The sequence below is a fragment of the Perna viridis genome, chromosome 7 (genome assembly GCF_037379345.1).
Source record: "Perna viridis isolate PV_CMFRI_1.1 ecotype Kerala chromosome 7, ASM3737934v1, whole genome shotgun sequence".
Taxonomy (NCBI): domain Eukaryota; kingdom Metazoa; phylum Mollusca; class Bivalvia; order Mytilida; family Mytilidae; genus Perna; species Perna viridis.
Window position 1 is genome coordinate 9,584,705 of NC_142451.1, and position 24,660 is coordinate 9,609,364.

Sequence of the window (24,660 nt, forward strand, 5' to 3'; positions counted from 1 at the left end):
GTATGTTAAACATACACAACTGAGAACATGAAGTAACAAAAAAAAGAACCCAAAACAAAACAAAATAAAAACGAAAACAAAGCAAAACAAAACAAAAAACAAAACAAAAAACGCGTATACAAAAAACCCTTAACAAACCAAAGTAAATGGGCAAACTAAACTCCACTACTAAAATTAGGTGCATGTACTAGGTCCACCAGTAGGGTAAGTCTCCTCTGCTCTTCTAGAAATATCCTCCGATTGCGTGTTGTCCGGGGTAGACGAAAGAAGTGGTTAAACTTCAGGTTCAAATTGAAATATGTGTTTCTGGCTTGGAGTTAATTTGACTTGTTGACAGTATTTCCGGTTTAAGTTTTTTATCGCATTATTTTTTACTTGTTTGTGATTAAGTTGACGACTTACATGTGATTGTTTGTCTTTGGATTTTACTCAAATTCCTTGAAAATCTAGTAGAAGCTATCATTGATGACACTTGACTAAAAAAATATGCTAAGATTTGTAGAGAATCAGGGAAAAAAACTGTATGATAAAGTACCTGCTGAGAAACATTCATTTATATTGTTTAAGATCAAGATTTCGTCCGAACTACCTTTGCTTGGAAATTTGTCTTATTAATAATTTCATACAAAATGATATTAGAAAATGATAACCTGGAACCCTTCTTTGTAGTTTTCTGGATAAAGTATACACCCTTAACCATTCTTAATCTGCTGCTGAAAAGAAGGGCGTTTAGGTCATAGATGCAATTAGGTTGCATTACAATAAAACATGCAACTACAGCTGCACAGTTAATTGTTTTCATCTTGTTTGACCTCTAGAATAATTTAGATACGTTGTTTCAATGGTGTAATGAAAATTTGTTTCTGTGTGTAATGAAATCTTTTTGGAATTAATTTCCTTCTCTGTCGTGCATAGACCAAGATAGAATTTGATTTTATTAGAAAATTGTATTTTTAATTTGCCGAAATCAAACTATCCAAGGAAAAATTTCATTCCAGTTCTAAATGAAATTTGTTTTATCTGGCTTTAAATGTAATGATCTTTCCCGATTTTTTTCTTTTAACAATAAATCACGCAATAAAAATGCCAATGCAACATTTGTACAACAAAATGAATATTACAAAAAGAGCATAGATTTGATTAGTGTCATCCAGTAAGATAAGCCAGAGCGAGGCTGATTTTTTGACCCGCAATCTCCCTTTTTACGTAGAAAGAATAATAAGGAAATTGATAATATTTCATGATATGGTAATTGTTTATTGAATAAAACTTCCAAGAAGGTCCTAGGAGTAATCTAATTTTAAGAAACTATCGACAATTACGGCTGAGAATTCGTCTACAAATGGCCTCATTGTGATTATGATAAAGCAGTTAATTGATAGTATGATCTGAGAATAAACAGATGTGTTTATAAATTGGAAGTCAAATCAATAAACATTCACCAATAATTTTACAAATTTCGAAAGGAAGCAATATAAATTAAAATATGTGAAAAAAGACCCGCATATTTATTGAAGTTATTTTTGGTAATTAAATAACACATTTTATATAGCATGAATGTGATGAATTTATTGGACAAAAATCCAAGACGGGAAAGGAGTCATGGCCATCGCCACTATACCTCACCTAAGTTAAATGATGTCTCCATAGATGGTCTCCTTCCTTTCATACAAAAACCTCTTGGACTTCATCACATTAGAACCAAACTTTATTCTATACCTCTCACTCTACTACACTCCCTTTACAAAACAAGTCTTGACACTCCTGTTTCTGACCCCACCTCATCATTATACAGACATTGCCATCATTTTGGATATTGGTTTCCACAGACTCTTTAAACCAGTTTGTGTGAAAAGTCAAGATGAAGAAAAACGATCATTTCTTCCACTACTGTTTGTCAACAAAGGTATAGATGCAATTAATTTGGCTAACATCCTCCATCACAAAAACGTTACCAACAAAATTCTCCCATATTTCAAAGACAAATCCATACCAATTATTTCATATTCCTATACTTCACCCATTGCATCCAAAATTTTCAATTATAAAAGGCTATTGCAGAACCTCGAGATTGAGGACTTCAAGGCTAAACCACCTGACTGTTCTTGCAAAAGCTCTCCATTCAAATATGGTCCTTCTGGTCACGTCGTTACGGGAGATTTAACCATTATCAAAAACGAATCTCTACGTAATATCCTTTCTAAAGGTCCCAAGTACCGTGAACCACGCTCCATAAATTGGAATTATAACTTTAAAGTTCTTATGGATGCCGTCGAGGACTATGCAAGAAAATGGATAAAACGAGAACAAGAAGATATTGATTATCTGTCAGAGTGGTTAAAGGCCGTGAGGTCTTTAATTTTGAAACGAATAATAGTTTAAAGTAGGTCAATTAGTGCCAAGGCTACATCAGTTTTCAAAGACCCCGATGTAGCAAAAACATTGTCTACTATACATGACAAATATGTTGTCGTACCAGCAGACAAAGCCCAAAACAACATTGTTTTTGTCTGCAAAACATTTTATATCCAATGTTTATTATCAGAGGTAGACGTAGAAAATAATAACAGTGATAAGACCTATACTGCTACCACTCTCTCCAAAGAAGAGACTGTGGAAAACCATAAATCTGTGCTATCCTCTTTTGGTATCTCTACCAAGGACGATGATTGTGATTTGCCGTCTATGTACTGGATTCCTAAACTTCACAAGAATCCAACAAACAACGTTTCATAGCTGGATCTGCAAAATGTACCACCAAACCTCTTTCAAAACTTTTAACTTCTATACTCACAACTGTCAAAGAGGGTCTGCAGTCATACCACAACACTTGTCACTCCCGTAGTGGTATTAATTCAATGTGGATCCTGAAAAATTCGAAAGATCTTTTGGAGACAATCAGTTCAAGACTTTTGTCTGAATATAATAGCATTTAAACCTATGATTTTTCAACACTGTATACTTCTATTCCCCATACTCAATTATAATCCCGACTTAAAAACATTATACATCGTTGTTTTTCCAAAAAAGATGGTACACCTAGATACAAATATATAGTTCTTGGTAGAGATTCCTCATACTTTCTAAGAAATAATTCCAAATCATCTTCCAAATATACAGAGGAAGATGGTTACAAAATGCTGGAATTTTTAATCGACAACATATTTGTCCAGTGTGGTTGACGTGTTTTTCAACAAACGGTCGGCATTCCAATGGAAACAAATTGTGCTCCTTTACTTGCTGACCTATTTCTTCACTCTTATGAGGCTGACTTTATAGCTGATTTGATCAGAAAGGAAGAATATCGTTTGGCTAGATCCTTCAATCTCAGTTTCCGCTATATAGATGACGTATTATCTTTAAGCCATTATAATTTCGGGGATTTGATACATCGCATCTACCCAAAAGAACTTGAGATAAAGGATACTACAGATACTGTGAAGTCAGCCTCTTATCTTGACCTACACTTAGAAATCGATGGTAAAGGAAAACTATTGACCAAACTTTACGACAAACGTGATGACTTTTCATTCAGAATTGTCAACTTTCCTTTCATCTGTGGCAACATCCCTTCGGCTCCTGCGTATGAAGTGTTCATATCACAATTCATACGCTATGCCAGAGCTTGCCGAAACTACGCAGACTTTTTGTATCGCGATAGAAGTCTAACAAATAAGCTTCTGGAACAGGGTTATGTTGCTACAGAAGTCATCACTACAGAAGTTTTATGGTCGTCATCATGAACTCGTGGATCGTTATGATGTATCCATCAGCACCATGAAAATGATTTATTCAACGGGTCATAGTTTTCCTTTCCTCGTTTATCTACCCCGGACTTGACATTTTATGAGCAACTCGGCGGATGTTTCTAGAAAGGCAGAGGACGCTTACCCTACCGGTGCACCTGGTCCATGCTCCCAGTTTTTAGTGGAGTCTGAGTTGCTCATTTACTTTTGTTACTTTGTATGTATGATTTTAGTTACTTTATGTTTTTTGTTGTGTATGTCCGTTTTTCATGTCTGGTCTTTGTCCCTGGATTACATTCTACTGATTACCGCTATAACCTTGGTTCCCTTGATTACTCTTTCATAGCTCTTACCGAGTCAAAGTCTGTGTTTTGGTTGGAAAATCGAACATATATGTATATAGAAGGAGAAGGGTCTGAAAAATTCCCAACGATGTCGGAACTGTTAGATTTGCGATGCAAATGTTTGGTCGTTCTCTCCGCGGGACTCGATCTCCTACCGCTGTGTCCCGTGCAGGTCCGGGTAGCAAGCGAATAGGCCTGCAGCAATGCTAAGCTTGTTGTAAAAGGCGACTAAATAGTGCTCAGAAACCTAGCCGGGGGCTAGGCGCTCTGCCCACAGAGCAACTGGGATGTGTGCCCCAGGTGGTGGAATGGGGTACCCTTGGCGTGTTACATGCTGGGGTTGTCAGGCTATAATACGGAAAACCTGACCGCAAACCATAGTGATGCACCGTGTTGGGAAAGATGAACTACGTTCCTCGTACGTTAAAGAACCCTGCTGTGGTATTCGATAGGAGTAGGAACATTTGCGCTCCGCCACAGGAGGCTAAATTGCCCGACCCTACCCACCCCTCCCTTTTTCCTGTGGCAATTAAAATTTGTCGACCCTATTATCCTTGTGTCCTATCCCTTTTTTTCATTTCATTATCATCACTTCATGTTCATTTTATCATCCATTTCATGTTCATCGCCTGAATATAGCTGAAATATTGCTGCTCCGGCGTTTAACCCCAACAAACAAACAAACGTACCGCTGTGACATCTATGGCAACACCGCCTGCACAATGTCCAGCTAGGCTATATAACAATATAGCTTTCGCTGGCCGGGTCGTTCCATGTCACAACAAATCAATATGACATGCATCATTGATTTGATCCTCTATCCTACATAACAACACCTAGATGAACTGTCCCGTACTACCATACATTGTGTACTAAGTTACAGCCCTAGATTAATCCTACAAGGAGGAATGACCCGGCCAACGAAAGGTATATTTTTGACATGTCGTTTTCTAATTCAGTAGAACTGCATTTTTAACAAAAAATTCTTTTTGTAGAATAAACATTGCAAAAATTACCAAAGGCTGTAAATTTCAGAGAAAAACGATTGTGTTCGAATTGTTTACTTTCACAGCAAGATGGTTCCTCTTTTTTCTGTATATGAAAGGTTGATATTTTACCCATAAATCCATTTGATCACATGGAACACTTGTATGGGGAAAATCAGCTCACGTTTGGTAACATCTTATAAAATATATATTTTTCATTCTTTCGAAAATAATACGTGTAGATTTAGGCTGTGTCCAAAAGTTTTGTCTTAATATCCTTGAAACTTTTCTTAGGTAAAATATTTTAAGTGATAAGATTTACCCATAACTGAGTTAAATTTAAAAATTTACGTATAATTTTATTTCTATAATTATAGTATAATGTGGGAACATATTTTTTGTCTTGAACTTTCATTCTTTGGTCATTACACTTTTCCTACAGATGTTTTAGAGACACCGCAGCACTTGCTAACCACATAATATTTGAGTAGGGGATGATATGGAATATTCTTCGTGGTATAAAAACTACTTTATTTTTATGACAACAAACAAGATACAACAGTTGGTCTTGAACCACTAAAAACCAAACACATATGATTTTAAATCGCCCGTAAACACATTAATTTTATTTTTATATATAAAGTGGATCCTTTTTAAAAGGTAAGAAATCAAACTGTCTATCAGGTTAGTATTAGAGGACGAATTTCTCATAATGGTAATCTATATGAATGTAATACCCCTGAGAGCCTGATTTGAGTCTGAAAGGAAGTAACATCATATACTGAGTTAGCATGAAAAACTGGTACTTTAGATAGCAGAGATCCCGACAACCAATCATAAAGAGTGAAATAAAAAATACAGAAGAAATGTAAAAAAAACTATTTTTGCCATAAATATAAATTCGACTAAGCTCACAGGTAATAAACTTAGACTTATACCACCCTCAAGTTTCTTTATACGTAGTTATTGGAAAAATATAAAATTGTAACAAAGAAAGTTATCAATCGGGTGCTTATTAACATGAAACCAAAAGTATCAAGTTTTGTGTGGCCTTGTCCCGCTTACATGCATATTGAATAAGTAAGTACTCTATATTTTACCAACCTTGTTTTTGTTATATGGTAAATAGTTGTCTGAAAAAAAACCCCAAAAAACTTCTATCTCATGCAGTATGTTAATGATATACCATTTGGGCCCTATTCACCGGCGAAATTATACTGCAATGAAACAAGGCCTTTTACATTCTCTTGTTATACTAGAGTGAATTCAATACGTATACCATTGTTTTGAGCTTCCTAACTTTGAAGTTAAAAGGCCACTTGAAAGTGAAAACATTCGTCTTCGTATAGGCAGCATCGGAAGTAATTTTAAATAATTTTGAATAATGCCCAATTCAATTGATTTGAACTCTTTGTTCGAAGGAACAATGTCTTTTTATATATTTCAGACATTATAGCAGATTTCTTTGAAACGACGTGAAATGCTTTAATTATGTAAATTTTAGATCATCATCGAAATTCAAAAAAGCTGAAGAGGAAACCAAGAATAGTGTATCACATTAAAAGATCAAATGAAATATTCAATATCACCTTTGTTCTTGTAAATCTAGATGCTAAATTGACTGTAATTTGTATCATATTTGCTATGATTATAAGCACCATTATTGGTTATTACTTAAATTATTCATCCCTTTGAACATTGTAACAGGACCTTTATTCTTTAACCTTTGAAATATAGTAAATAATTCCAACTGAATTATTAAATCTATGGTAATCTGAATACAGACAAGTGTATGCTACAATCTTGTTGTTAAGTGCAAAGATCATTGAACTGAACTTTTTTATTATATGGCAAAAACAAGAGGCACATACCTGACATTATATTTAGGAAAGGCAAGGAAACTAGGATTCGAACGACGATATTTAAAAGGAGAAAATCCAAGGACATCAACTAGATAAAGACAGGCTTAAATAACGACCAGGCGTCCATTTCACAAAAAAGTCGTAGTGTAAAACTGATTGTAAGTAATGAAGACATAACCTAAAAAAGCATTGTGAAGTCATAGTTTACGATCAATTTCACACTGACGCCAGGTCATTTGAATATCTGTTAAAAATGGAAAAAAACATAAATGGGCACTGAAGCTATCCAAACCCAATGGTGGTGGACCGTTTGCTGTGAACTCTGGCATGGGTTTGTGCCCAGAAGTATTCTTTCCCGCCTATTTATGTACCTGGAAATTTAAAGACATTAACTGATTAATATACTTGTTTTATATGAAGCATTAATATAATATGCCAACAAAAATGGTAACACTGCCGTCATTTCTTGAGATGAATCAATTAAACAATTATCAATTCAAATCAAGCAAAGAGATATATTGTAAAAAATCCACACCCATCTCTATACTTACCCAACCGGAGCCTGGTCTATGCTCCCAGTTTTATTGGAATCCGAGTTGCTCATTTACTTTTGTTACTTTTTGTGTATGATTTTGGCTATTTTATGTTCTTTGTTGTGTTTGTCTATTTTCCATGTCTGGTCTTTGTCCCTGGATTGCATTCTTCTGATTTCCAATAGAATCTTGGGCCCTTGATTGCTTTTTTTTTATCAAGTTTACCACTAAGACATACATAAAGACTTCAATCCGTCATACCTGTTCATATACTTGATGACATAAAAAACATCTATTCCAACCGCACGTCCATATATGCATCTATAATCAGTAAACCATTGGATTTATTTACTTTTTCATATTAAGTATGATAACTGATATGTTGACTTTAAAATTCAACTTTGTTGATAGATTCAACGACCTAATACATAATTATAATTTATATACTATTAAAATATCGTTGTTTTATATGATAGTAGAACAGGTATTCGCTGTACATGTAATTGAGAATTTAATACTGAAATTCGATCAAATGGAATTGGGGATAAAATATTAATCTTTTATATACAGAGAAAATGAACCATCTTGCTGTGAAAGTAAATAATTCGAACACCCTCTGTTTTCTGAAGTTAACAGCCTTTGGTAATTTTTGCAATGTTAAAAAATGCAGTTCTACTGAACTAGAAAACAAGATGTCAAAAATAAAAAAGTCGAAAATTAACAATTCTTATCAATTGGTAGGATAGAAATCTTTTAGAGAGGACAATTAGAAATTGTTGTAATTACTATCAATTGCGATGTAGACGCATCATTATTTATTTGCCCGATAGTCCTTATTTACGATTACTTTAATTTGTTTTTCCATTATCTCTGCCTTTATTTTCTTCCGTTGACGAAATCAAATGTAACCAAGATCGATTCTCATGACGTTTCTATACATTCAAAGAAAAGCCAAATTCGACAATTAGGATCTAATTGAAAATAATTTCCTAAATTGTTTCAATACCACTTTGAATTTGAAGCAATTTTCCTGATGGTTATATATGAAGGAAAATTGAAATGCAGTACAATCAAATCAGACCGGGGAATATTTCAGTCAATTGAAAGTGAAATAGTGTTCCATCTTTGATCTGAGTGAAAACTATTTTACCGTTAGTGTTTAGACCCATTAGAGACAGGCGCAGTGTTATCGGCTACTGCCTTTCTGGCCATTATCTCACAGTACAGTAATGGCAGATATTAGCGTTTTCAATCTCTCTTTGAAGTGGAAGGAACGTAATTAAGTTAAATCACTTTTCCCTTTCAACAAAAATTTCTGTTTATTATTGTTTGATTTCGTTTTGAAGAGAAAGGTAATTACATTTAATCAAATAACCCTGTTCGAAGTCAGATGCTCCATTATAGAGCATCCAACTAAATGGAATGGTTTTGTTGAAATTTACAAATTTGATAGAAATGTAATTCATACTGCTGATTGACATGTTGAGTTTGACTAAGAGTTAAATTGATTATACCAGTGCAATTTGTTTGTTCATGATAAGCTGTTTGTCGTTGGTATGTAAAATTATTGAGCACGAGGCAAGGGAAGCAAATGTAGTAATGAAAAAGACAAAGCTTCTGATAGAGAAAATGTAGGTCCCAGCACTACAAAATTTTAAAACATACTTTATATATATTCTGAGAATATTCTTAATATCCATTTTAACCAATCAAAGTCTTTTACGTTTTTTAAGTCACAAATAGTATTTTTCAGACTTGAGTGATCATTTGTGACGCAATGGTTAGACCTCAACAAAGTGCAGAAAAAAAGACAAAATATACACATTATATATTTAAACAATTACAGAGAATTTTGACGAAACACTTTAATCAACGTAATATCTTGTTTTAATTTAAATGCATTGAGGCAATTTTGAGGGCTGCAATCCATTTGGAGAAAAAAAAGATTGATTATAAAAGCTAAATTTGGTGGTCTAGTATAATCCATGTTATATCTTGTTTATATTATTGGGAGTTTGTAGAGACTGATGTTTTAGGTTTAAATAAAAACAATTTTTGAAAAGAATTATAAACCAAAGCTAGGTTTGAAGCAATGGTACGAATTCAGTTCTAAACAATGCTTGCGGTTCGTGAATTTCGGATCCAGCAATGAAGAATACTGTAGCCGTTTTTTTAATGTTGTTGTTATAAAACACAAATTGGAAAACAGGGATGCTACCTGGTTCACTTATTTGTTGATTAACTAACAGGTTGGTATTGACATAAGATGCGGTCACAAATCTGAGAGATTTGTTAAACATTAATACCGTCCGCAAAATAGGTTTGTCGGTATTTACAAGTTCACGTTCGTAAATTCAGCTATAAATAGATTAGGTCGATCTCCAGAACTTGTGATTACAATATATATATATATATATATATATAGATGGGTCTGAAAAATTCCCAACGATGTTAGAACTGTCAAATTTGCGAAGCAAATTTTTGGTCGTTCCCTCCGCGGGACTCGAACTCGTGCCGCTGTGACATCTATGGCAACACCGCCTGCACTAAGTCCAGCACCCTAGACCACTCGGCCAGATAAAAATATAGCTTTCGCTGCCCGGGTGATTCTCCTCCTCGTAGGATTAATCTAGGGCTGTAACTTAGTACACTATGTATGGTAGTACGGGACAGTTCATCTAGGTGTTATTATGTAGGATAGAGGATCAAATTAATGATGCATGTCATAACAAATCAATATTATACAACGTCTCAGAATGTGACGACTCTATTCGCTACACTGCTCCATCGGATCAAATTGATACAGGGAAGATAACGTAAACTTATAGAAGGGTCTGAAGAATTCCCAACGATGTCAGAACTGTCAAATTTGCTCTGGGGATAACCAACATGAATCAATGTGAACAAATTTGTTTTTAAACGATTCGATGTCTCGGTTGCATTAACTTCGATCAGATTTCCAAATAAATAAAGTGAATTCATTCATAATCGCTATGATTGATTTCCATATATAATAGAACAATATACCCCGAATGTTTTAATACTTTTAGGATAACAGCGGAAGCCGAAAATCCAGCTCTACGACAGCCGGCTATTATACAGCCGACTTTTGAACTTTTCTCGTAAAGCTGTCTCTGGTAGATCTGCACAACGGGTTAATTTGAATGAAAGTGATCACTGGTGTTTACAACATTTTCGTTGCAAAATCAAAGACTTATAAGATTGAAAGTTTTCAATGTAGATCAGTCTCTGTCCCATATTTCACTTGACACAAAACTACACATGTTCCTTTTGTTACTTGAGCAATTACAATTTTTTTACATTAAAAAAACGATGACTGGAGGTACCTCAAGGTCGATTTTACAACAAAGTATAAATAACTGATCAGTAAATTTTGATTGTTTTTATCTCTTGTACAGATATTTTCTAGTAAATAACTTATTACAAAGTATGAGAAACTTAAAGTACAAACTTAGCTATTTTGAAGCTATTGACGTTTCATTCAGATCTTTACCTAAAGCATGAATTTTTGTTGAACAAATTTTGTGTTGAGATTTAGGTATTAATAATTAGATGTTTGTTAGTCCAGTACTTGATTACTTTGATTGAGATCCATTTTAGTGTGTTTTCTGTGCCATGAATTCTTTTTAATCCTTCTTGTCTCATCCAAACTGTGATTTCTGTTTACTAAAGGTATTTTATGTTTGGAGTTTTATAAAGAGTTTCTAATGATAGTAAAAAAATAGTAAAATGAAATGATATATTTGTTAAGGATGTTCGCTTGTCTATTTAGGAATGACAATGGTTTCAAAGGGTTGTGAGATCCTTCATGTTATAACAATATTAGAAAAATAGAAGGATATTTGGACTCGTTTTTTGAGATATAAGCCTTTGAAAGTTTGGCGGTAAAAGTATTTCTCTATATTTTCCATTTGTATTGTTTAATTAGGTTTTATCTATGAACATCGCTGAAAAAGCAACAAGGATTCATAAAAAAAACTTCTCAAATACAAAAAATACCACTTTTAAATATTGTAAATTTCGATATCCTATACACGTGTTTCAAGGAGTAACCTCTCATCAGCAGCATTAAAATCAAATATGTAGGAAGATTTGTTTGTTGGGGTTTAACGTCCGAGCAGCAATATTTCAGTTATATTCAGACGATGAACATGAAATGGATGATAAAATGAACATGAAATGATGATGAAATGAAAAAGGGATGGGACACAAGGACAATGGGGTCGACAAATTTTGATTGCCACTGGAAGTAGGGAGAGGTGGGTAGGGTCGGCCAATTTAGCCTCCTGTGGTTCCTACTCCGGGAGAATTCCACAGTAGGGTTCTTTAACGAGCAAGAAACGTGGCATCTTTCCCTACACGGTGTACCACTATGGTTTGTGGTCAGGTTTTCCGTATTATAGCCTGACAACCCCAGCATGTAACACGCCAGGGGTACCCCATTCCACCACCTGGGGCACACATTCCAGTTGCTCTGTGGGCAGAGCGCCCTAGCCCCCGGCTAGGGTTCTGAGCACTATTTAGTCGCCTTTTACGACAAGCTTAGCGCTCTGGAGGCTTATTCTTTTAACACTCGGACCTGCAATATGTAGGAAGATCATAATCAAAATATTAGTATGCAATGCAAGGAATGAAGCCTCGGTGTTTTACGTGTTTTTAAATTTGGAAAACGGTAAGATTTTATAGATACGGTAACAATTTAAAGTATGTTTAATGAAATCATGAAAAGAAAAATGGGGGCCACTAGACAAAAAACAAACATTAAAATCTGACAAAATGGCTGAACATGATCAGCGAAGGTCCTTAAAACGATGGATAGGTACTTGTCAATGAATACAACAGAATTAAGCCCAGTAGTTTTGTTATTCGTTGTAAATTCACTTCGATGAGAGATTGTTTTGGTTTTCTTACCCGTTATAACACCAGACAAAATAAGATTCCATTGAAGTTGTCTCTCATAAGGGGTCATTTGTTTTTAAAACAATGTAATGGAAAATAAAATTGGATAAAGACAAAGGGATGTGTACGGGTACGAATTTTTTCCCTACTTTTTTGTTAATTAAAACGGTATTTTCATGGCTTAAACATCGGGGATAGTGGAACACTTAATTTTTTTTGCATCATTTATACCATTATCAAGGGATACCAACGTAAAGAAATTCAAGCAATACAGGGTTATAGAGTTTTCACTTACATCGTTTAAGTGCGATCATTTACTTAGATGGTGATTATTGTTTCGACTTCTAAATCAAAATAAATTGAATATTAGGGGAGACCCGACAGTTCGACTGGTACTTAGTCCCTTTAAGATTCTTTCTGAGTCAAGATCTAGAACGCACATAAATACAATTAAGAATGTCGGAAAATCATGATTTCAGAACTTTATAACATTATGCACATAATGTTAAGCTAGAATTAATTATTTCGCCCCAATGGGAAAAGTGTTTGACACGTATTGCGGAGCTGCATTATTGTTGCTAGATTATTGTCGGATTATACTCGCATGCAATATGGCGATGCCGCTGGCTAAGCAGGACACTTCCGAAGCACCTGATGTCACTGTTTTTCATTTAGTCGGAGTTCATATTGCTAGTGCGTCTGACGTCTTGTTTAACATGTAATATTTTTTTATTCGGTTCGCTCCATTGTGTATGCAGATGGTCTTTGTTTCCCGTGTTCACGTTTAAGCCAAGCTTTTGGATTTTGACGTGTTTCAATCATCCCACTGCTGACGCTTCGGTATTTTTGCCGATATTTCATACTTAATAATGCAAATTGTGTGAAATCGCGATTTTTCTTGCACAATCATTTTTTTGTTGTTGATATTTTTAGAATTTTCAAAAAGTAGCACACAAAGGTATTAGCTATTTCATTCTGAAGAAGGTACTAACTATTTCTTTGGCATCTTGTGGAGGTATTTTCAATCTTCGTGCTATGCTTTTGGGAATATAAAGTCAAATAAAGTTTTTGTGCAAGGAGTGCATATCCTTGACCAAAAATACACAGAAATATTAAAACATCTTCCATATTTATGTAATATTATTATAAACCCAACATTGGGAGGACTTCAACACGGTTTGCACACTACTTTAAAACACATAATAAAATTGCTATTCAGGCGAAAGTAAGTGTCTCGGAGCATTCAAAGATAAAATAGGTCACAGGAAGCAGTCATCTTCCGCAAAAGAATCTTCGCGTCATTTCGTGTCTAAACTATCATAATTTTTACAAATTTCAGAAAATTATCGTTGTTCCAAGTAATTATTGGCACTTTCTAACCAAAATAAGTTTGATATCTCCATTACTAAACCTTATCGATCTCAATTTTAGTAGTTTTCAAAGAAATCCCCCTCTGGTCATTTAATTTATATGTACTTTCGTCAAGTATAGCACTAAAGTGATCCCTATAAGTTTAAAGAATTTATTTGAAACAAAAACGGATGGTAAAAACAAGGGATATCCGTGGACCAAAAAAAAAAAAAACCAAAAATACAAACAAACAAAAACAAACAAAAATACAAAGAAAAACAATGCCAGGAACACAACATATGAAGAACAAATCGAACAGTACACGTGCACATTATAGTATACAAAGTACAGCCAATTGCATAAACAGCTCTAAACCAAAGAAACGTTTTTAATCAACTGCAAAAATCTTGATCAAAAACGAAAATACAAAACTGTAAAAAGATAAACTGGCAGCAAGTACATTAGAGAAAGACAACTTTTGAAAAATAAATCTACAGACTGGCTGAAGAAATAGTGTGAAATGGCACATCGAAAAAACTGACATTAACATTAAAAAATGGATGTATATTTGTCCCATTTAAGAAGTTGATTTCTTCCCATTATTCTCTGAGGTACAGAATAAACTTGCCAAACTTAATAAACTTGAGATTGTTTAAGACCCTTTAATGTGTGAAACCTAGTTTCAATCACTGCAGCAAACGATATCACATCGGTCATAAACAAAGCCTTACATATGAGAAATCATATAGAATTTAACAGGTCTCATCATCTATAATATTGAATGTGTTGATTTTTCTGGAAACACAATACGGAGAGTAATTATCCTGCAAATTAGTTTTACCGAGTAAGAAAAACGATCTCCACCACTAATAATCATTCTTTTTGATTATTCAATTAAAAATCTATTATACTGAAAATTGCAACCATTCGAAATCATTTCCACAGAAAATAAACCAGTTTAATTGTGAAATGAGATTTCCCTATCTTTTCTTTGTACAAATTAGACTTGATATTCGGCGACTTTTATTTCAGAGCCGTTCATTCAATTCGCAATTTCTCAGAATTTTCCATTTAGAAGTCATTCCGACATCATGTTACAAAATGAACAGTTCTTTTTTACAAAATAATTGCTGTCTCCTGAAATATCCCTATTGGGAAATGGATTTACACCCAGATAATTTTAATTTTAGAAAAATTGGATTTAAATTGAAATAAATTTATCGTTGTATTTCTTAGGAAAGCACTTACAACCATTTTAAACATATATTAGAAAAAGAAATATGAGCGTTTATGAACATGCCTTTTCTATACATATTCATCCCCGTCACACTGTTAAGCGAGAGAAATGAACATGAACAGATCGATAACATATGTCAGATATTTCAGCTTGTTCGTGAATGGAGGGTATTAAGGATCACGAATAACGACCAATTGAAGGGGCACACAGGAAATCAGTCATATTTTACTTATATTGTATTCTTAGTCATGGATATCATGAAAAAAAAAAGAAGAATGTTTGTCATAATGATGTTATATACACTATATTTCTCATTGATAACAAGCGTTCGACCCCCGCTCAGTTTTAACATATTCGTTACAGGCATGCAGCACAGTTGCGTGTTCTAACAACAAAACAATTTATCAAAGTATTTTTTACAATTGTAATGAAATAAGTACCGGTATTATTTTGGTTATCAGCACCTTATATATTCGTTTTTTACCCTGTTTCTTTTTTTTTTTTATTAATACCAATTTTCATAAATCAGACAAAACTACACTTTATGATCGTAAAGGAGGAGGAAAACACAATTGTAGATCGTGAATATAATCGTGAACAAATTTCAAAACATCTGCACAGTACTCAAAACACTCGTTTTCCTTATCTACAGAAACTTGTATATATAAGAATGACTGTGGAATTCTTACAAAGTTAAATTGAAACTAAGTGTCATCCTGACAAACTAAATAATTTTTACGAAAGTTCTATGTGTTTTCTTTGGAAAAATGAAACAAAAGTAATGTTTGCTGTTTCTTTTGAAAGAGAAACAGCAAATATTACTATCACTTATCATCTAAACCATAGACTTCTTTAATTTTAAATAGATATTCACTCTTCTTGACCGGTGTGAGAAAAATATTTCTTGTCTCCAGAAAGTTTCGGGTACTTAGGCGCTGATTGGCCGAAACAGAATGGGATGATTGGGAAATAAATTTTCATAGTTTTAATATCTCGGGATGCTTGATATCAAAACTGTGATAATTTATTACTCTCGATGTCAGAAATTTCCGTAATCAACTCGCTACTATTGTAGATTCTAAATTATATAACCGGCTTAAGGGCTTTGACAAATCAACAGTTTGGAGTGTCAGAATTTCTCAATTCATCTAATTTTATGTAAGCAAAGCAGCAAAAGACATGCGACAATTGATAAAAAAGCAAGGATATGTCATTGAAAAGTTAAAAACTATAGTACAGATAAAAGGAGGCTAAAAGTATTCGTATGTGATTGACATGGTCAAAACGAATATACACTGAGTATATGGAACTGTTGTATATGCCCTTGCACATGATGCGGGTAAATTTTAATGTGCTAACCATACTTAACACAAATCCAATCAATATGTGACAGGTTTGAAGATCACAGTTAATTTATCATATTCATTCCACTGATCAATTTACGGAGGTAAACCTAGGGTAAGGGACACAACTCTTACAAATAATTGGATCGTTATTATTCAGCATTTTACATTAATTCAAGTAAGCATCTAAGTAACTTAAGACTGATTTCATTCTGTTTCAAATGAAAACTTGATAGGCTTCGGTGAAGTTGAATATGATACAAACATATTGTAAAGCCGCCTCTCGGGTGCTAGATTCGGTCACCAGAGATCACAACACCACATCAAATATATATATATATGTAGAAAAATATATAGAGTTCTTTAAGTTGCAAGGACGGGTGTTTGTTCAATGCCGCCTGTCCAAGCACGGTACAGGACATTTTTATATTTCATTAACGTTTGGTACCTGTTTTTTTTTTATTAGAGAAAGAAAATATACAACTAACATTCTTTATTAAATAAGAATTAGAATATTCGGCAATGGTTTGGTTCTGCTGGACTGTCACTAGTCAGCTTGGGTCGCTCGGGAAGGGAATTGGTCTAACAGTTTATATTAATTTCAAGTCACTTTATTTCCATAAACGATTGAAAATACTACACTACATAAAACATCAAGATTCCGTGATTGCGTAAAGATTCCTGGTGAAATCACTGAGCACATTAAAAACCCACAACGATCTGGTAATAAGACATCGCTATCAACAACTGATCTATAAAAGCTTGTATCGACCACCAGAACAATACAACTAGCGGTCATAGATTGCTACCCATTTTCACTAACAACGAAATTACAACAAAATCACCGTCACCGTTATCACCGGACGTCAACGTCACCCTTAATATAGCATTGGTAAAAGTCACCGTTACCAATGAAATGTTATCACCGTCACCGTCACCGGCGAAGGTCACCGAACTATATATTTAAATACTAACTTTTGGTACTTGACTTTCTACGTCCAGTTTGAATTTTGTCGCTACAATAACTTTCCAACAATATCCTTTCTCTGTAAATGCGCATCACCCTGCATCCGTCGTCATCCTTTCTCCGGTGATGTTTCTGGCATTTATACATTCGATTGACCAATGACAGCACAGTTTTTAAGATGGCAGTCATATTAACCAACTGACTGCCATCTTACTATGATAGGGAAATCCCCTTATTGACAGCGCCGTTTATAAACGAAACGATATTCAGGATGTATAAAGTGAATCACTGGCCTACAGTTTGGAATAAATTGGATATCTGGAGATAATTTATGTTTATACCGTATCGCCAGATAGAAATTAATAGAAATTACAGCTCTAGACGTTAAATTTTGAAATTAAACAAGGAAAAGTTAGTAAAGTCAGCGACGGTGACAAAATTTAGAAATGGTCACCGGAGGTTAAATTTACAGCACCCGACAAGTTTCGGCATATAATATGCAGATAATTCTACTCCGAAACTACAAAACTATATAGGCATACACTGACCAATTAGTGATCTAGAGTTTTATTCAGTATTTCATAGCTCGTTACAGTTACGGCATTGTTGCCGTTGATCAATGACAGCAAATTATGAATTGATACCCATATCAACAGCAGTAATATGTTTGTTTTCACCATTCTCTGAAACTTAGTCCTTCATTATCACATCTAATTGCACACACATAAAATTTCATACAGAAAAAATGGGGAAGACAGCATTACAATATCACTGATTTCAAGAGTCATATCCCTTACCCAGGGTCTACCTCCTTAAAGGATTACGATTTTCAGGGGAATCAGTCAAGGTAGCTAATGTTCTATAGTAAGGATCCCATAGTCTATTTACTTGTGTTTGATCCAATTGCCGCTGTTGTATGACAATAAAATATGGTTCAACTATATTTTAAACAGATTCTAATGTACCTTTTGTAGTTACACACTAAATCAAGTAAATGATTCACGAATGAAAAAGATCTAACCTATTTTTTCACATGCATTTTATATATAATTCGGTATTATTTATACAGTTAATCAAAATAAAGACCAAAAAAAATTATATTACAACATTACAAATATTATAGCTCAGTAAGAAGTAGATTGTTAATTGCCTACAATGTAATAGAAAATTGAAGAAAGCTTAATATAATGGGTATACGTCCATGATGAAATGAATAGAGCGAGTGTTTCCTTTAGCATTTTCTGACAAACTGTTTTTCAAAATCAAAGAAATTTTCCTTTGTAAATGTCAATCATTTTGACATACAACCTTGTTTTCTGTAACAGTTTTGCTGCAATTGTTGAAAAGGTAACAAAAATGAAATGAAATTCACTTCATTAGTTCCACAATACTTAGCATCCAAAATTCACGGTCAAGCTGCAATACTTGACATATTTTATCGATCTGTTCACATACATTTCTCCTGCTTGACAGTGTGACGGGGGTGAAAATTGTATTGGAAAAGCATATTACTAACTATTCATATTTCTGTATGACTTATATGACAGTGTGACCATGATGATATTTGAAACTACAGTAAAGCCTGTTTAAACCAAATATCTTACTTTATCAGACAGTTTTAAATCTCAATATTCATGTAAATATATTTTGGCACTGCACTTAACCAACCAAATTCAAAAGAATAAAAGTGGTCCGGTTAAGGTAGTTTTCACTTTACTATATCATGCTGCAGCTACTGCTAAATTTCGACTATTAATCCCGACCTCTTCTGCTTTTCATTTTGCATGCTCCAATTTAACTTCTGATCATGATGTAAAGTAAGTGTTTATTATAAAGCTATTTAGGTTAAAACTAAAAAGATGCCGTCAATACTTGCATCCTTACATTTGTTTCCTTTTACAATAATTGTCATGTTAAAGGTGAAAATATAGGTATCTACAGGTAAATTAGATTTTAAAAAGACTAGGACAAAGTAGAGTAGAGTAGAGAAAGCCGAACACACGACTAGAAATGACAAACTTAATGTCATGCTAAAAGTAAAAAATAAATAAAATAAAATAAACAAGCACTCAGAGAAAAATAATTTTAAAAAGGGCTATTCAACCGCACAAAATAAAATAAAATAAAATAAAAAAAAAACCCTGCGTCAATATCTTAAAATTATCGTCAATATGTACATAAAGGATATAAAAAAAACTAGGCAAGTTAACTATTACAGTATGTGCTACCATTTATTTCTACTATGAATTTATGAAAGCAAAGTTCCGTAGAAAAAAATTATAATAGATACTTGACAAATTTGTCAATAAAAGAAAGTGTACATGTTCAAAACTATTTTAACACGGTGTAAGGTTGAGACCACATTGGTTCAACACCGCCTGAGTTACAGATAACACCATAAAAGAGCATAAAGTGTCACAAAATGACTGAAGACATGCTAAAATGTAAGAAAATTTAATCAAATTTCCCTAAATCCCAGGTGCATAACTCTTAAAAGTACTAGTATTACACTGTACAAAGTTTAAAATATATTGGTTAATAATTTTTATAGTTATAAATACACATTCATTTGATCATTAAGGCCAATAAAGTTTATCTTGCTAAATATGTAAGAAAAAACGCCTGAATTGTATACTAAATGACAAAGTTCCATACGTAAAAAATCCTAAAAAATACTTGTCTAATTTCTCGAAATAGGAGGTACACATCTACACTATGAATATAAAGACTGTGCAAAGTTTGAAATATATTTGTTTAATATATACCTTTTTGAGTTTCAGATTAAACAAAGTAGATACCTTCTAAGCGTGAAGGACGAACGAACTGAATCGGGCGCCTTCTAGACCCTTTTACACCGTTGGTGACGCGGGTATAAACAATAGGAGAATCAACCAAAAACAACCATATAACAAACGTTAATCGATTTGTTTATGTATAAAATAAATTTAAGTGGTACGCTTTGAGTGTCTCAGTTTTGAAAAAAAACATATTCTCACTAATTTAACTTACTAATTAAAACAATGTTTTTCTTGTTTCCGTCTGTGCCAGTTAATTCTTTTAATAATACGTCATGATCTATGCAGAACATTTAAACCTGCATATTCTGCTAGAACCGAAGGGACATGAAACTCGAGTCACTTTATTTTGTATAGTTAATATTCGCTCATTTTATAAGTAGTAATATACCACTGGCATTGTATAAGATATTTCCTATCATATTTACGCACTCACCTGGCAAGCTTGTTGAAGTTAAATAAACGTATGTGGTTAAAATGTAAAAATGATAATCTTTATGAGATTTGTTATTAAAACTTTTCACTTTTTGTAAAGCTGTTTGCCTTATTATTATGTTTGATGCTTTAAAAACCAATAAACAAGAATACATTTATCTGTTATCTAAAGTTCTGTTTGCGTAATTCTTCTATAATCTGCATTCTCGAATTGTTTTGCTGTTATCCTGTACACACTTGACTGGTATTATTTGAGTTTTGAGAATTTTGTTGTTCCTGTAAATCTATTAATATAACGAGAATAGGTATGTTGAGTACGTCAAAGAGACAAGTAGCCCAGCGCAAGGCCACACATTGGTCGACGAGGAAACCATCACACCACAGGACAGACTGCATTATGGCCAGGCCATTATGAAAAACATATTGCATAATTTTTACGAGTTTGTTATATCGAAAACCTTGAGGTAATTTCTCGGTTATATAAGAATTCCTTTTGTTATAATCCGATGATTACAAAACGAGCAGATATTATTTTTTTTACTTTTGAAGGTTTTATTTCTGCAATTGTTACTGACCACATCTACAACAACATAATAACTTGGCTATACATATAACGCATGCTATCAATATACTTATTTTGCTCACGATTTCATGTTTCAAGCTTATAATAAGTAGCTATAATGTTCCATAGGCAGTGAACACAGTTTGAAGTAAAGTAAATTATTAACCAAACCACCACTTGTGACCCTGTACATTCGATAATCAACTGTCTAATTATATTGTATACCACTTGAATACAACATACAGGTTGAGCTATATTTTTCCTAGTTTCCCAGCTGTTAGGTGCTGCATGTTGAACTTAATTTGAAGCAAAAGAATATGTAAACATATTGTTTAAAACAGATATTAGATAAAACTTCTAATTCCTTGTAAATTGGTGAAATTCCATTAAATGCCACCATACTAAGTGGAATAACTCGTACAGCAATGAGTCGGAGACAACAACCAATTTAGTATTTTAGCACCATACATTTTAGTCTAATGGATATCTTAGGAGTTGACAACTTTTGTATGTTGCATTTAAAAAGCTATTAGCGATAATAGAATGCATAAAACGTAATAGGCACATACGGTGCTACAATCAATGAAGAAAGGGGACATTATCGAGTTTTTAAGTACAATTTTCCATTTTTCCTCTATAGCAATAATGGAAGTCAATGGATTTTGATAACGGTAATTAATTCTAAACATTTCCATCCATTACAAGTAAAGTCAATCGGCATTTTAACAGTTTGAAGTATAAATCCGGATCCACAATGAATTAATTGAAATCAAGTGATCATATTTTCCTTAGTTCGTAAATACCAAGCGCTAATGGGTTCCATAAGATCCTTACTGAACGCCAGGTTGAGTTAATATGATGTTTTAGTCTAATCTGGTTGTCCCAGTAAAAAGTGTTAGAAAGCAGAGTTTTAAATGCATCCGCTAATTCAATTCCAAAGCCATTATGTCCATCTATAAAAGCATGCCTCTATATTGCTGCCTAATTTCAGACTATGTTTGTCACATACTTGTCAAAGAAAATTCCAAAAGAAATTTTGTTTAAAGATAAAAACAAATGTTAAGTATGCGTACTCTACATGTCATTGTCACGTATTTGGAATAGCTCTGGTCTGAAAACAATTCATAGCAGACCACACTGATTGCATTGTTCAACTATACACGTAAGGCATCGTTGGCTAGTTGTTGAATTTTTGTCGTTCGAATTGAACTATGTATAAAGAATAAAGACACAACATGTGACCATTAAATGAAAGGAAATGCATTGCAATTATAGTTATTTATTGTCATTAAGCAATTACACCTTTATCAGTCATCTTGCATTTTATTCTACGTAATTTTTAACAGGACGATTTATTATTATATTGCACAACTGCAATTTTAAAATTATATACTAGAATACTTCCATTTTATACGACCGCAAATATTTTTTTCGGTCGTATAATGATATCAATAAGTAGTTCATATGGAGTGAGTAGAGTTCCCTATAGTTTTGTGAGATTTTTGCCCAACCCTTTTCCCCTTTAGTAAAAGGGAAAAAAGGTGTTATCATTATAGTTGATGGAAAAGTTTTAATCTGATTTTAATGATCAGATGTCGATTTGTTCCATTTGAAATTATGTTTAAATTTGTACATAGTAGAGTTTTCTTCTGGATTGAAAGGAATACATAATTGGGCAATGCAAAAATGAAAAAAAAGGTTTTTTTAATTAGTTTTTTGTCCCATTTGGATTTTTTTCAGATTTCTGAGGAAAATTCTGCCTGCGTTTTTCAATCAGATTATAGATATCTCTTACATTTTTTGAAATATCAGAGTTCAAAGGGAGCCACAACAAAGAAAATCAACTTTTAATTTTCTGTTCGATTTTGAAATATTTTTCACTGGATTCCTGTCTTCATTTTGTAATCAGATTTCTCTTACGTTTTTTGTTATAAGGGACCATAGAGGGTCCAAAAAGTCTTTTTTTTTTTGGGGGGGGGGTCAAATTTTGATTTTTTTTTCTTGGATTCCTTATGAAAATCCCAGCTTGCAGGTTTCTATCAGATTTATATCTTTTTAAAGAAACAATGATTGCACGCTGAAGTCCCTAATAGGCACACTTCCCGTGGAACTGTTTAGACCTTTGATTGAATTTAAATGTTGTGATTTATGGTGTCCAAACCAATTTAATGAACTGTAAGTTCCTATGCTTAAGTGTGTCAAAATATCGTGTTCACACTCGCAGAAAGATTTCACCATACTGCACTCCGCGAAGCTTTTGATAATAGTTCAGTCTTCGTCTCTACTAATTTACCATTCGTTAGTTTTAATACTTTATAGTTATATTGGATAAAGCAGAAATGATAAGAAAATCAGTCTTCAGAAAATAATCAGATGTACATAGTATTTATGGTTTCATTGTCTTTTGGTTGTTGTTTTAGATTAAGAATATATATATATTGTCATGCGCACCTACATATTAGAAAGTGAACAACTTCATCACAATTTGAATAACGATGTTATTGATTTTTAAAAATGTACATGTACGATTTCATGTTCAGTTTATGTTCAGTAAATAGTTAAGATAGAGACTTATATCATCAGAATTTCCAGATTCACACTCAAGACTCATGCTATACAAAATTCAATAAAATAGTCCGTAATGAAATCTTAACCGTAACTATTGCATGCCGAGAAGAGAGTGTCTTCAATTATCTCAACACAAAAATAAGCGATATTAGATATTGTATACTCTTGTTGGTTTTTAGTGTTGACAGCCGGCAATCTTATTGATAAATTGTGATATTGCGTGGAAACTGAGAACAGGAAAATTCCTTAGTCACAGTACATTACCTCCACAACATCAAAGCTGACATCTTTGGTCCTAGTTCTGTCAATATGGCACAATACACTCTGTTCGATGACACACCGTTACAACTCAGATCCTTATCAAACAAGGAAAATCCTGCGATACGTTCTCTTACAAATCTTATAATACCAATGCCAATATATTGAGAACGACGGATTAGTACAAGACGATAGAAAACTTGTCAGAGTCTATCCTTTTGTTTAATGTAACAATATAAACAGCATGTAATCGAGGAGTGCGTAATTGATATTAACAAAACAAGTATTTTGCATTGTATTATTGCCTAGCAATAATGGATATGCCTGGGAATTCATCCCTGTGCCCTTTTTAAAGCCACAGTTTAAACAAAAACTGACTTTGTATATCACCATTGTCATTTTGCCATTAAAACAACGAGGAAATTATAAATCTATTATCATGGGAACAGTAGGAAAAATAAAGTCTTGTATATTTAGAATTTAAAATTCAGAGTCAACAGCCTTTATAGGAATATTAGATATTTAAAATCTTGTTTTCTTACTTATATCGTATGGCAGGTAATGTTTGCGGAATGCTTATTTTAGCGTATTATAAGACTGTAAAAAATGCCGAAAAATATAGTTCTTTCTTAATTATGCACCCAATAAAATGTGTTACCTACCAAAATACCGTGTCATAACAAATATAAAAAAAAATATGGAAGGCAAATGAAGCAACAAAATTAATTAACTTTCAAAAATAACAAGCTTAATT

The 24,660-nt window shown here is 33.3% G+C and overlaps 1 protein-coding gene across 2 annotated transcripts in view; it reads right to left on the reverse strand.

The window, feature by feature from the left end:
• Positions 1–24,098, reverse strand: part of LOC148611246 (LIM domain transcription factor LMO4.1-like) — a 51,206-nt gene extending 27,108 nt beyond the window's left edge. The window contains exon 1 of one of the 2 annotated variants that reach the window (XM_088591572.1): positions 23,913–24,098. The gene's annotated coding sequence lies outside the window, so the exon portion shown is untranslated. The remainder of the gene's footprint in view (positions 1–23,912) is intronic. The other variant, XM_088591576.1, reaches the window with a different exon arrangement.
• Between the last annotated feature and the right edge of the window lie 562 nt (positions 24,099–24,660).